This window comes from Zosterops lateralis, assembly GCF_965231275.1.
Source record: "Zosterops lateralis genome assembly, chromosome: 3".
NCBI classification, from domain to species: Eukaryota; Metazoa; Chordata; class Aves; order Passeriformes; family Zosteropidae; genus Zosterops; species Zosterops lateralis.
The window spans coordinates 105,558,812-105,573,204 of NC_139764.1; positions in this window are offsets into that span (position 1 = coordinate 105,558,812).

The following is a 14,393-nucleotide window of genomic DNA, read 5'->3' on the forward strand; positions in this document are numbered from 1 at the left end:
GGACCCAAGGGAAGAGTCTGAAGTTGTGTCAGAGGCAGTTTAGGTTGGATATCAGGAAAAAGGTTCTTCACCAGAGGGTTGTTGGTCACTGGAACAGGCTGGCTGGGGAAGTGGTCACAGCTCCAAGAACAACAAAGTTCAAGGAGCGTTTGGGCAACACTCTCAGGCACATGGAGTTCTTGGGGCTGGTTCTGTGCAGGGCCAAGAGTTGATCCTTGTGGATCCTTTGTTCCAAATCAGGATATTCAGTGACTCCATGATTCACATAAAAATGATGCACTATTGGCCGCAATGTAGACAATCGTAGAGATCAATTTGGTTTGGGATCTCTCTCACTAACTTCTAATATCAGGTACTACTTATAACTCTTTCAAAAAGTCTAAATAAATGTAAGGACTAATGAAAAAAGGTACTCATGAATATAGGCACTTTGTTAGTGTAGAAGAAGACTGTTCCATGTTCTATGAATACTTTAATAGCAAGTGAAACGGAGAAAACTCAATTCCATTCGACCAAAGACCAGCATTGTTAAATGCCTCCAAGGCCTATAAGCCTTTCCAAACGGAAGTACGATTTTCAGGAAACCCGATGGCATGTGATTTTATTAATATGTCATTGTTTTCCAGTAGAATTTTTCGTAAGGGAATGTAACAGAAATTTGAAGGCACATACCTCTGAAAAGGATATAAATATTTGTCTGAAACATAATGTGAAAACAAAGTTTACTTGTTCATGAGGTTTTGTAATAAGCTTAGCTCAACTGTGTGGTTTCCAAAAATATTGTTCGTGGTTCAAGGAAGGAAATGATACTTTTACTTGGAGTTATAGTGGGGAAAAGATTTGGAATCCAAGATTACACTATTTCTCATTAACATGTATAGAGTTTTCAAGACTTCAAAAAAACCAGTCTCAATTAACCAGAACAATGAATGAATATTGACATTGTAGGCGATCAGGTAAACCCAACCGTACATAATTCTTTCAGCTCTTACAGAACTCCTTCAAATCCACTTGCAGGATGCCAGCCCAAGCATGTGTGGCTGATGCAATGCAGATCCATGTAAGTAGTGCCTGAACTCAGTGGTGAAGCACATTTGTCAATGCCATGAGATGCAAGTGAGACAATGCCATGAGATGCAAGTGAGAACTGTGCAAAAGCCCAGTGTGAAGATAACACCCAGGATTTTGTCAGAGAGTGAAATGGTGAGAGGTATTGGTTGATTATAAAGGTACAGAACATTTTCCAGGTGACTTCTTTCAGAAAGCGTAGAAGAAAAAAAAAGTGAAATGAATTTTCAGAGAGTAAGTCTGCACCTCACATATGGTATGACATGAATGAACAGCTTAGATATCTCAGGTTGTGTGAAACTGAATGATAAGTACCTTCCTCACTTCTGGAAAATGATCTCAGTTTGCTAAAATATTCTGCTCTTTAATCATTAACTAAATATAAGTATATATATATATATATATATTGTTGGCTACCTTTTGCCCTCTTTTCCAAAGTCTGACAAAATAAGAACCTCTAGTAATTAATTAACCTGAAAAATCAAAATAATCAAGTCACTTATTAATTAGATACCACTTATGGTATTTAAATATCTTATCTGAAAAATCCAAGTTTCAAACTTCTTGCCACTGTTCCAGATGTTTCATGTTCCTCTGAATATTAGAATAAAGTGTTTGTTTCATGAGGACATTCTTCAAAGAGAGTTTGGCCAAAATGCCATTGTGACATGCTGCAACAGCGAGAATTGATTCCTCTTTTCTGTTTCCTAGCCAAGCAACGTATCCATTCATTATTTTCCCCAAAAAGAACGTTCTTTTGTAGCATAAGCTTTTAAAGTCCTCTTTATCTTCATTAAATTGTCACACCAGCTGACAAAGTTTTGTCACTGAACTCTAGCAGTACTAGTATTAAATGAGTTCCTGTGACCTTCTCTGGCATAAACAACATTTGTACAGTACCTGAAACATAGTAGGTGATGTCTCAGTTGGCTACTCAAGTATGTCAGCTTGCAGCCAGCTACATATAATTTTCACACTCTTTACATGGAAATCAGATGCAATTTTGATGAAGACTGGGTTTCCACACTGGTTATTTCCTTGCATTCCTAGAGTTAACACAGAAGATGCATGCTGAAATCCACACTATGTCCAGCTTGTGCAGCTCTGCACTTATTTAAGTTTTCTTGGTTTTGACTAGTAGCATGAAGGACTATGTGATTACAGCTCATTCTGTGGCTGTTTCTGGGTTGATGAGCAGATCCAAATTTATGGTCTGACTTTGGAAGGAAACCTGAAATTAAAAGACCAGCAGAGTGGCATAATGGATAAAATAAATTGTCTGTGCAGAAGTGTGTATGTACCAGCACAGACTACAGCATATACCAAATCACCTGAGCACCATCATTTCCCAACAAAAGATTGCCCGGGTCCCACTGCAGAAGCTGCTGAATCTCCTCTTGCCCTACACACCTTGGAACACTCAGAGAATGAGATTCAAACCTGCCCTGGTCCAACAGTTATTCTTAATGAGCTCCAATTTTGGGTGAGACAACCTGCAACCACAATTACTTTTTCTAACCAATACTTTTAAATTTTAGCATTACTTATATGAAAGGCTATTCCATTCATCAGTTAAAAAAAGTCAGCTTGTCCTTCAAATATTGCAGAGCAAGTCTGAAAGGTATTCTTTCAGGAATACTAAGATTTCTTTGTAAAAGTTGATTAGATTTGACTGGTAGAATTGCTGCAGACTATGGAGAAACCAGTGGGGGGAAAAATCACTTTTCATTGGCACTGTAGTCTATCTACTGAGGGTTTTTTTGCCAATATTTAAAGGTATGGTGACATTCAAACACGACAAACTGTACTGATTGTACCATGAGTTATATTACAACTCCAACGCTTTTGTTGCTATCATTTTTCAACATGAAACAGATTCCCTGCAAAACAAATAATGAAATTTGAATAACTGAGATTTAATCATCCTTTCAGTCTTTCATATTTAAATAATCCTTCCATATGTGCTATAAATTGAGCCCTTTTTCCTTGTTTGTAAAATATATATTCCATCCAATAAGAGATACTAAAATAAAGCAAAATAAATTATTTCTACAGTGATCTTTAATCTGAACATCTGACATAGAAAGGATAGAAAGTTCTGGAAAAGTACTCAATAGAATTATTTAATATTTATTTTAGCCCATCAAGCAAGTTATTGATATATTTTTCAAGAGAGATGCTAGCATTTGCTATCATTATTGTAGTAAATGCTAATGGTTTTTGTTTATCATTAAGAAGAAGCATTTTGACTTCACCTTTCTGCTTCTTTCCAAACACAATGAGATGTTCGTCCTATTTGAATATTTACAAATCAACAGCAGATATTTCATAGCAAAGAAATTGAGAGAGTGAGCACCTGGGTATAATTGAAGGGCTGGAAAAAGGTTTAAGTGCAAAATGAAGTTAAGAAAAGAAAAAAAATCAGCTTATTATACTGATAATAGTAGCAGAAGTATTCAGACTGACATATATACAAAAATATTTCCAATTCTGGATGCCAACATGCTTATTTACTGCAGTGTATTCAGGGCATTACATGTGTTGTGTGATAAACAGAACTGGAATGATTATCACTTATTGTAGGTAAGGGTTCTCCTATGTGTACTTTTGCCTTTTGTAAAAACACACACTGCTACATGGTCTGAAGTTCAAGGCCCCCTGATGCACCCTAAAACTCCTTATCTTACTCTCATTATCTTGTGACTAAGTCTGCCAACCATTTTCTCCAAGTCATCCCATCTGCCCAAAATCTACCACTGATCACCAGTTTAGCTTTCTCAATTTAGGGGAAAAATAGAATTATTTTTCATTGCCTTCTGCCCAAGCCTCTGGCAGTCACATCAACAGTCCCATCTGTTCTTTTTTTCAGCCTAATCCCACCCAGATTTCTGATTCTAGGATTTGCAATTTAAAGGGAGGATATGTGATATGCATAATCAATGGATTTACTCCACACAAAATACTTGCACAGTAGCTCACCTTCTTTCTCTTTTTCTCATACATACACACACGTGCATATGCACACGTAAAAGCTTTCATTTTAAACACACTTTTCTTAAATTAAAAAAACACTTAAATATTGAAATATGTTCAGCCAATCATACCTTTGGCTTGATTAAGTATTGCTGTCGTGATGAATTTGGTTAAGAGCAGGAATGTCAGAAATGTTTAATCACCAGGCCTGACAGCACATGCTGTAGATTTTCAGAGCTGGGCTAGAGGCAGAAAAATAAAGTGTCTGTACATACGTCTTAAAATTGTCATCTTGAATCATGTCTCATTGTTCTAATATTAAGAAGCACAGACAGTTGCTCCATCATTGCAGAAATGGAGCTTGCATCAAAGCTGAATTTTGCTGCTTTCTCTCACAAATGAGAACTTAAAGGAAAAATAAGCAAATAAAAAATATCAAACTTGAGTTGTCCTTAAAATTTTGTAGGCTTTTCTGGGACCACAGCAGAGTTTAGTATCTGCAGGAAACAGAGTCTGGTAGTGTTCCAAACTGGATTGATTATGCAGACTCCTGAAAATCTAATTTATTTGCTTTTTCACACCAAAGAGAGAAAAAACAATAAATAATATGGCACATAAAATACATATCACCAGAGTCTTTGGGTCAAAATTTAGGCATAGTGCTTATATCACTATCAGCCTCTACAGCAGTGTGAGATACCAGGCTGACAATAACTCAGAATCACTCTGAAACCTGATAAAGGTTTCAGTTTAGGTATAACTAAGATTAGATCTTTAGGCTCTTCCTTGGACTCACCAGCCACCAATGCTTCATAATACAGCTCTTCGGAAAGTGAAAATTTTTGTTCACACCTACTGGGGTATATACCACACACACAGAGTTGGTTTGACAGTATTCCTCCTTACAAACTGCTTGCTGCTGAATTCTGTGGGAGTCTGCATGAAAATGCCAAGCCTTTTTTTTTTTTTTTTTTTTTTTTTGAGTATCTTGAATATTTTTAATAAATGGCTTAAAAAATTAAGAAAAAAATCAGGGAGAGTGTCACTCCTTATATGGACATTTTACAATTTTTTTAAAAAAAAATGTCTCACATCATTATGGCCTCTAAGTTTAGTTCTGCATAGATGGAATAAAAAATGTACATAAAGTTAGAGAATCATTGAATAGTCTGGGTTGGAAGGGACTTTCTACATATGCATAATAAACACCCTCATAAGTGGTATCCCTAAATTCAGCCAGTGATGTGAGATGCAGAGTAAACTGTTGATGTGCTGGCAATCCTTAGTACTTTCCCAACATTTTACTCATGTGGTTGGAAGAAAGTTACATTCCCATAAGATATGCTTGGAAAGCAGAAAATTGAATTACTACCTGTTGAATTGGATGCCTTTTTCTATTATGTTTGTGGGATTTTCCTTTTCAGCACATTCTGTAATTTTTTAGATAAGACTCTTTTGAGTTTGGAATACACTATCACTGGTGCATTTCTACTCTTTGACATTCTTCTAATTCTTATGCAAAAGCTGAGGGCCAACAGAGTTTCCCATCCCAGACAAAACCTGGATCACAGATAACATGTGGAGATGTTACGAATCCCTCTTCTGGAGATGCACTGGCTACTCCTCTTGAGAGCAAAGACTTCTCTTGAGAATGTAGTCTGTTTAAGGCATAACACATGTCCAGATCTGAATAGTTGAACACTTACAAGAACATTTCCAAGGCAACACAAGCTCAGAAACAAACAACTGCTATTTTGGATTATGAGCCAGGTATTCCTATCAAATTATATTTCCATCAAATATTATGGTTTTAGACCACATTTCCTGTTTCAGGAAATAAGAACATTAAAGTTTAGAACAGTTTAATTTTTCTTATAAATTGCATACTGCAGTAGCCATAACATCTGGCCCTACTTAAGAAATCTGTGTTTGATTTCCAGCTCCCATTTTGACTTGCTTTGGATGCTGCCATAAACGCCCCAAGCAATCCATAAAAATAAATAAACAGAAAAATACCCTACAAACAAAAAACAAAGGCCTATAAAACCATGACAACTTACATTGTTCTAACTTTCAAAACTTTTAAGGATTTACAAGAAAGAGTGATTTAGAGAAGTTAGAGAACACTGTCCTTTTTTATTTAATGATTCTTACATTTTACAACTTGTTAAGGTACAATATAATTTAATTTCTCTTCTTTACAGAAGGTTGCCAGCATATGCGCATTTAAATGGTCATAGAACTCCTCATCACTCCACAAATTTGCTTGTTAAATAATAATATAAAATAAACACCTTCTCCAACAAAACACACTTTCACCTACAGCCCTTTTCATTCATCAACAAAACTTTTCTTGCATTACTTTGAAATTCCCCTGTCTCGTTGATAGGCTATAAACATTTCCTTAGGGAATAATTCACAATAATTCCTATTTCCATGCAACTCATTTATGAGACAAATTTAGGCACCTAAATTTCAGTGGAATCAACATATTAATGTATGGTCCTTCTCTATATTCAGCAGGCTTGTGAATGCCACCTCAGAAAAAGGTGTTCTTGCTGGTGTATCTGAGACCAGTTCACTAAAACCCACTTTTATTCAGCAGGGTTGTGGTGCACTACAATTACTCTGATGTTTGTTTTCACCTTTTTTTACTTCATTGTCACAGTGGAAAAAAAGCCTTCAGGAAAGCATAAATTATTCTGACACCAGCTATATTGCATGAAAGGCTTTTGTGTGTGAGAATTATATTCATTTTGAATATATAAGATAAATCAGGAAATATTGTAGAGCAAAATGTATTTAAATTAAAGCAAGCTGTCCTCAGACTGATGGGCTTATTTTTCACTGAGATGAGATGGTGGATCAGTACTAAATCCAAAAATAGTAAGCCTGATTCAGACCAACTGGAAATTATCCAAAGAAGATGAACGGGTAAAGGTAAGGGCCAGAAGAATTTCTTTCAAGACACTTATAACAACACTAGGAGTTGGAGAGTCAAAAATAATAAAACTTTCTGGCTGGTATTCACAAAAATAAATGGGAAGTGATTCCTTCTCTACCTCTGGGGCAGAGGAGGATCAGTTGACAGAGGTTTGTAAACAAGACCAGTGTACATAGATCATGCAATACCATGAAGCACCTATTTCATCTACTTTTTCTGCTTCCTTCTCACTCTATTCTTGTCTAGAGGCAAAATGCATTGTATGAAACAGTGAGAAAGCACAGAAATGTTATTAAAAAGTAAGACAATAAAATGAAAGCCTTTTGAAAAACAAAAAGGGGAAAATAGCTGTTGCTGTAAAAAAAAAAAAATCCCAGACTAGTTACTCTTAGGCATCTGCACATGTTTGGGGGCAATGGGAACATGAGGGACCACTGCCATGCTCCCATCACACTGCCATAATCAAGCAGTTTTGTCAAGCAAGGGTCAGTCTTGCAACCAACAAAACTGAAGACGAGTGTGTGATATGTTTACAGGTCACAGCAAGAACACTTTCATTTACCAGGAAATGAGAATAGAGCTGTGCTGTGTCTTTGACAAGAAATTGCCATTTCTTTTTAGGACTTGGTCCTCTGCCAACGTTTCATCTAAGTCCATCTTTCTTTTGGTGTGCAGAAGGAATTGTCACTAGTCCAAAACAACATACTTAAAGTGTTATATGCCAAGTGCCTCAAGTGGCCCAGTAAGCCAAAACACGCATTTAGAGCACTGACTATTCACATAAGCAAGGTTATTTTTGCTAATTGGGAGCCTCACTAATGGGCTAGTTCATTAAAATAATGTCTGGATTTGTATTTGCATCTTCAAAAATTACTGCATTTCCATTCCAGAATCAAATAGTCTAAATATCATTTGGGTTTTTCCTTCCTTTATGAAAGAATTCTGTGAGCAGCTCTGGTGGCAAACATGAAATATCTATTGGGACTGCAGTCTGGCACACTGGGACATTCCTTAAGGGCTTGGGGCTGGAATGGACATGGATGTGGTTTAGAATCACTGCCAAATCCTGATGAGGAAAGACAAAAAACCTCCACCAAGGTGAAGTGGTGTTGCTAACACACAAAGCTTCCCACTGGAAATGGTTGAACTTACTATGTCATATTGTCTCATTTAAGGGTTGGGTTAGGAATCCTTCATTAGGATTCATCCCAGTGAATTTCAGCACCTAATCCATGCTCTGCTGAGCAAAGGGGAACTTAGTTTCTCTGAATTGGATGGCAAGAAACTTTGGCAACACACCTCTGATGATCTTAAAAGAGTTGGGGAAGAGCAAACATTTTCAAACCTCAGGTTCAGTTTCCATCATTGTCGTCATGCTGGTCAGCATTCAGTTCTCTGCTGGAAGTTCTGAAAAGTTCCATAAACTCTTATTCAGGGGAAACTTTCAGCTAAGTATCTTCACAGCTGACAACAGATCAGTTTCATTTTCGATCCAAGTAATCCCATGTACATAACAAATATTTATAACAAAAACACTGAAGTTTTAAGATACATCCAGCTGTCATCCAGAGAAATCAGTGAGCACTGAACTCAAAGAAATAAGATTTAACTCAAATCTAGTTTAAGTCAATTTCACTTCTGACTATCAGAAGAGGGAATACTTAGAACTGGCACCCTTTTCCAGAAAACAGATACCAAAATACATGTGAGACATTAACTTGGGATTTTCAAGTTTTCTAATACTCTAAGAAAGTGTCAGGAATCTCAAAGTGTTTCCTCTGACAATAAATTGGCACACTCATAGCTGTAAGTTAATGACATTTTTTGTTTGCTTAAACACTCTAAGTTCAGTGGGAGGACAACTCAGGCAGACTGCCCTCTTTTGCTAAAGCTCTTGGATGAGTTCTTGTCAAGTTTAATATTGTTTTGTTAAAGCTGCACAGTTAATAGCTTATAGGAGCTGGTATCCAATCATGTTGAAGAGAAATTGTTATACATTGCTGTGAACATTGAAGATAACAGTAGTACTTTTTTTCCCCCCTTGGTTAGCTGCTTTGGTTGCTGTTTTTTCATTACAGCGCTCAAGTCGAGGAATAGTTTTGTACTTCATCAAAACCCCACAGTGAGTCAAGAATGTCTATATCATTTTCATGAATATTGTGTTTCTCTAAATTAACAGAGTCTAAAAAAAAGTGTAGAAAATAGAGTTAAAGAGCAAAGGTAACATTCAGAAATTGCATTTCCAGAGAGCTGTTTTCTGCTGTGCACTCATGCCATTTCTGTGTGATCAAATATACTCACTGCAAAGCCAGAATCATAATGTTCCATGTGTTTTTTTTTTAAAAAAAACAACCCAACAAAACACAAAATCAACAATAATGGCAACAAAAGCAGAGTGTTTGTCACTCTGATTATACTTTTTATATGATAGCACTTCAAAAGAATAGACACCCTCAAAATCTAGGCATGACTGTGAAACACCAGTCCAGTCCAGTCACTTTTGGAGGGAAGAAAAACACACAAGAAAGAAGAGCTAGAAAAATTTATCAAGAATAATGCAGACATATGTTCTTTTAAATATTCTTGTTTGCTTTATTACTCATTCATATTTTGATGCTTTTATAACTGTATTTTGAGTCATCAGCCTGCAACTACTTACGTAGAATGAAATGACAAAAGATAAAATCAGTGCAAATCTTTTAAAAATATCTTCAGTCTATTTTATCTACAGTCCATCAACTTCAACTAAGATTAGGAAATATATTTTAATTTTATTTTTTATTTTTATTTATTTATTAGAAAAAATATATTTTAATATTCTTCATGAAATGTCTTACTAGTTGTAGAATTTTGCTGTTTGGGTTAAATTTCCTTTAGTTAACATATTCTGGCTAAAACTGAAGAAAAAAACGCATGTAACAAAATTCATTGTGGGGAAAGAGCACAGGCATCAAAAAGAGATGTGAAACAGGAGAGCATGGAAATTCCTTCTCAGGATTACCATTTATCCATCATACAGTGGGATCATACGTATGGAAATCAGACCAACTCTGTAATGCTCAGCCCCGGAAATTTGCCTCTTTCACACCCACTGCACTGAGGCATATGGTTCTTTATTCATCTGCAGTGAATTTTCATTGTCTTTGAATCTGGTGGTCCTGTCCCACATTGTTCTCTTTCTGAGCATTAAGAAACTCATTGGCTTGAAGATATTGCTCCCACCAGGCACCATCATCCCCTGTGTCTCTCACATAAAACAAAGACAGAAGCTAGAATGTGCAATTTCCTTATTCCTAATGTCTCTGTCTATTTGTTGCCTGCTTTGTCTTGCCTGTTCCTTATTTTAACCATTTTCATAATCAGATGAGCCAGTCATTTGTGTTATGGCTCAGCAGTATAGGCATAAATGTTATTGGCACTGCCAGACATTTTTGGATAATCTGAACACCACATATACCATCCCATGGCCCTCTCCAGCCACAGCAGCCACAAAGGATTACAAGGCAGTGAAGCACAGTGCCTCCTTTCCAATACTGGTTGTCTTTGGTCAAGCTAAGCTTTCCCAAATCCCCTGGCATTATATCCCTTCAAATAGTTTCTGAAATTTCTTTTTAACTTCTCACATTTTTCTGAGGCGCAGAGATACACCTCCTTCTTTTAACCCTTTCTTCCCCACAGTGTCTGCATTTTGTCTTCTGCCCTCACAACCTATCCCAACTCCTTGAAATTCTATAAGCTTTTAAAGTCAAGTCATAATGAATCTCATTTGACCACTTTTCCACACCAGGGGGTCATAACTGTTATAAAGATATTTCCAAAAACACCCATTGCTTTCAAAAAAAGGCTTTACGGACTACTGCTCTGAAACAGAAAGCAAAAATGTATCATGTTTTATTATCATTTGAAATGTCACCAGTATTTTGAATATAGAAGTAAAACACATAAGCCTATCAAAAAAGGGAAATAAAAGTTTCAAGTCTTACAAATGAGCAAGTTTCTAATAAACTCCATGCCAGACTTCATGCTTCAAGGCAACAAATTCTTACAAAAAGAATGAAAAAAAGGCCAAAGGTAGAAAAATATTCCTACCAATGCTTGGCTAAATAAAACTGAAAGACAGCCAGTGTCTCTGGTGTGCTTTGGATAGGAATGCTGCCTAGATTGCTGTACCTACATTAACTGTCTGCATTCCTTATATGAGCCCTTGAGAAACCATTCCCAACCTAACACGTGACACCAAAACTAGGACTTACCCTTTTAAGGAGACAGTCTCACGATATCCTAAAAAGAAGATTTAGATTATTAGTTTAAGTAGATTACTCCTACTTATTCTTCTCTGTGGTGAAAATTAAGTGAGATGAATTACTGCTTATAACAGCTGTTAAGAATTCCTAAGAGTGCATTAAACCTTGTGGCTTCCTAATCTGCTGGAAAGGATACTTTTGTACGTCCTCGTGGAATTCCTTGGGGCCACAGCCACAGTTTTAGAATCTAAATTACTGGTCATTACCTGCCAGACAACAAGCTGGTATTTAGAAAGTATCATTGCTCTGTAGCTTTGGAAGAGAGGATGAGCCAGTGATCTGGGCTAGGTATGCCCTCCCTGTTAGACTTAGTAGTAAAGGATTTGCTTCCACAGAGTCAATATGTAGAACACACACTTTAAGGAGCTCTCCTTGAACATTAAACTGTTTTTTTGACATTTTCTTTATGTTACTTCCATTCCACTTCTACTGCCATAGTTTCTGTGAAGCAATTAATAGTGAGCTATTCTCTTCCTGAAATGTCTGTTTTCAAGATAATCAGTATGGGTTGGGTCAATATATTCAGTTCTTTGCTGATATATTCAGTGTGGCTCAAGATGGTCAGGGTGGTGCTGACCCTTGGGAAGCTGGAGTGAGATCAGCAAGCAGGAAGGATTCTGGTCCAGCTGGATCACTGAGCTCTTTCCTGCCAACATTTTTCACCTACAGCTGACTGAGACACTGCGGATATTTATAAACCTACCTGGCAAGTAAACTCTATTTAAAAAAACACAACAACAACAACAACTCCTGTAGATTAGAGAAAATATAATTTAGGAGTCTCAGGGGTTTGACAAGTTTCTTGCTGAGAAAAAAGAACTCAATGTGTCACAAAACCCTTTTGCCAAGAGTTGCTTGACACACCATGCTATTTTCCTGTGAATTATATGTTGTCATTTAAACATAAGAGCAAAAACCTACTGACTTTTTTACTGATTTTTTTCATACAGAAAACTTAATTCTTGCCTCATAAATGTTCTCAAATTAATGAAAAAGAAAAACAAAAAAACAACTTGGTGTATTAGAATTTAAGGGAAAAAAGGTAGAAAGACCAAAAAAAAAAAATTTAAAAAAAGTACACAGTTATATTTTCCCTGTAGCTTCAAGAGTCCTCTGTGCTTTCAGCTAGTGCCAGATAGAATATGACAAGATAATTTTCCAAGAAAAAAGGAAACTCAATAAAAAAAATTAAATATGAGATTTAAAATTTTGCTGGAAGATATGTTTGATAATAAATCAATATATGTTGGCATTTTCATCACAGTTTGCACATTAAATGACTGTAAAAAGTAAGAGCTAAGCTACATCTGAATTAAATTAAGTAGAGATCTGCACAAGTGTTGCAGCAATAAATTGAAACACCAATAATTAGGTTAAATTAATTAAATATACATACAAGTGATTTTCACATCTTGCATTTTACAAAAATTCTAAAAAATTACATTCCCTTATTATATTTAATGATATATATAATATTTTTTTTTGTGCAAATATTCTTGTAAGTTTAAAAATATATTATTGTAAGTATAAAAATATTTAAATCAATTCTATTGTCCAGTGCTATACTTTAAATATTCAGTATCCTGTTAATACGAAATTAATATCTCATCACCACATTATAAAACCAACTACATTATCAGAGATGTAATATTCTTATAGTAACAAGAAAAGATATATATATATTTTAAATAGGAAGAATAGTTGGTTACATGTTTGTTCTTTTTCATCTTCCTTGGGAAATGGCATAGAGAGTTGGCCAAAATGTTTTGTTTTTGCAAGTAGATTCATCACTGGCTCCACAGGCCAGTAAAATCTTCAAAAACTATTTCAGCTAAATGTTATGATGAGCTAATATTGGGCCAAAAAAAAAAAAGCCACCTCTTAAGGCTTTAAGACGAACATTTCAAAAATGACAATGTTTAGATTATTTGTTCACGATTTGCAGTTTGGTAAACCATTCTGGAAACAAAAATCTTTCCTCTTTATAGCTACTCAAACCAAGTCTAATTCAGCATATTCTGAAATATGTAGTGTTTTTTGACTAATAAGCGTTCTGTGCAGATAGACAGAGACAAAACAGAATCACATCAGTACAATAAGTTATAAGGACAACTGCTCTGAAGTCTGATATCCAATTGAGCAGTCAAGTACACAAAAAAAGTGCTTACAGAGTCAATCCTTAATGATATGCTGAAGCAAAACAGTATTTCACTGTTTTCTGAAACCTGAGACAAGCAACTAGCTATTTAAAATTGCCATGACTGAGAGATCATGGTATGCAGAAGTGTTGTGAATGGTTCTGAATAAACAATGAATTTAGGATTTCTGGAATTAACAAAGTAAGCTTGGCAATTTAGATTGACAGAAAGAAACACAGTTTAGAGAGATAGTGCAGAGGCAGAGTCCTCAAAGGTGATATTTACAAAACCATGGGAGAAGAATGAAATCACTCTTTGTCTTTTCACAGCTCATTTCAGATACATTTATGTGCATTAGTAACAAAATATTGTAAGAAAATGATGTGTCTATTCCTTTCAAAAAGCGTAACTAATCATCCCTGAAAACTACTTTTTCTTCAGAGAGCTTAAGCCAGAGGAACTAACAAATACTTTCTGTTATAAGCACCTTAACTTCATTTTATTTTATAGTTTTAACCCACTTTGGATTCTTTAAATAACTGTCTCACTAAGAAGCTTGAATTTACTTATATTGGCATCCTCATTAGAAACCTACCATTTCTGGGTTGTTTTTTTTTTCACTCTAATGACATTGTTCAGCAGTCAAACCAGCTCTATTTGCCTGGGAGCTATATTTTGCAGCAGCATCTTTGGCAGGTTTGGGGTAGACTCATTTTCTTTAATTTGTCTGGATTAAAGATTTTTTATTTTTTTTTCTCAATCTTTCCTTACATAACACATACAAAATTTAATCAATATACATATACAATGTCTTAATAGAAACAGTTTTATAAGAAAATATACACATTCCTTTTGCTCATATGACTCAAACTATAATGATGCCTTTCTTGATATTGGATGGCACTGGAAATAAACCCAGAGTTAACTCCCTTTTTCACTCCCACACAGAGGGCTTATCCACTAACT